This window comes from Octodon degus, unplaced genomic scaffold (assembly GCF_000260255.1).
Source record: "Octodon degus isolate 3935 unplaced genomic scaffold, OctDeg1.0 scaffold00205, whole genome shotgun sequence".
NCBI classification, from domain to species: Eukaryota; Metazoa; Chordata; class Mammalia; order Rodentia; family Octodontidae; genus Octodon; species Octodon degus.
The window spans coordinates 796,684-798,306 of record NW_004524781.1 but is presented as its reverse complement, the minus strand read 5'-3'; positions in this window follow the sequence as shown (position 1 = coordinate 798,306).

The window sequence follows — 1,623 nt, the reverse complement described above, 5'->3', positions numbered from 1 at the left end:
CCCTTTAGCCACCTGAACAGAGAGAGAGAGAGAGAGAGAGAGAGAGAGAGAGAGAGAGAGAGAGAGAATCTCATTACAGCTGCAGTTATTTCTCTAAGGACCGTAGAAATAAATAAATAAATACATAAATGCTAGACAGCAGTGCTATAAGCACAATTTAAATACGTTTTTTCTAGGAAAACACCGGCTGACGGGGCTGTGCCTGTTAGACCCTAATTTTCCCGAGTCAGCGAGTCCAGGGTGAGGGAGCTGAGGCCCCCCTGGGGGTCGCAGTGTGACAGAGTCGTGGGCGCACAACAGAGCCGGTCTTGCTTACGCTGTCTCCGTGGTCCTGCAACAGACACGTCGTGCTTGTGTTTATGTGACGCCCTCCGCAGCGTGAGAACAGCCACTTCCTGCGCGTGGGAGTAGAGCCTCGTGGTGTTGGCCCCGGTCACCTCAACTCCAGCAGGAAGGTTTCCAGTTGAAGCCATATTCTAATACTGTATTCCACATAGCAGTGCCCTTTTTCAAATCCTCCCCCAAATGCTTCTTAAATCTAAGGCCCAGCTACGGTAAAGGCACTTAAGTATTAAGAAGCTGCCCAATTGCAGTCTCGAGGGCTCTTGGCCCACTCTCGTTCGCACTTGAAGTCCAGGCCTCCGAGGAACGCCCCCTGCGACAAGCGTCAGGCAGGGTGCATGGGCTGGCCTGCTTGGCTATCCAGTGGGGTCAGTGTCTTTGGCAGACTGGCCCAGGGCCTGTCAGGGGACCCGTAACTGTCTGTCTTCCTTCTGTTCCCAGAGCCAGGGTTCCCAAGGTGGGCATGGGGGGCAAGGAGAGAGGCCGGACTCGGAGACCCAGAGTGGCTGCCAGGGCTGCTCTGTCCGCCTCGCTGGCCGGTGAGCACACCACAGCACGGCGCTGCCTGCCCTCGCCCTGCCTCTGGCAAGGCGTGGAACATTCCCCTTACGGCTCCTCACTGCTAGCCCAGCTGCTGGTCCAAGAACAGGGCCAGGCCATCTTCTGTCCACACGCGGTTGCTCCCAGGGAGCCCCACCCCGGGTGTGGAGGTGGTGGGCTCTGGGCCAGAGGAAGGGCCAGGTTGGGAGGAGGAGCCGGGGGTATGTACTGCCTTCAGGCCACTCTATCCGAGGACCTGCGCCTGCTCGCATCTCCTGGAGCCATGTGGCCATCTTTTCCTCCGCTCACCCCTCCTCCTCCCAGCAGCCCCCGGCACCCTCTCCTGCCTTGCTTTCCTCAGCCACCTCCACACACACCTGCACCCTGGTACAGGAGAGTCACATCTCCTGCCACAGAGCCCTGGACACCCCAGGGACTTCCGGATCCAGAAGCAGAAGGAAGATGGATTCTGATATAGCAGGGGTGACTTCAGAACAAACTCCCAAAGGGGCCAGCCGTCACTGACACCCCATGGAGGGACCTAAGGCACCCCTGGGCTACACGTGCCACACGTGCTTAGGGACTCGGGAGCTTGTCGGGCCCCACAGCATCCAGTGGCACGTGCGAAGCTCTGGCATTGGGCATGCAAAGCTCCCTCTGTGGTTCTTAGATGTAAGGACCTGCTCATCCCACAGGGTCCCTGGTGTTCCAAGAAAGAGCATGTCCACTCCTGCACCATCC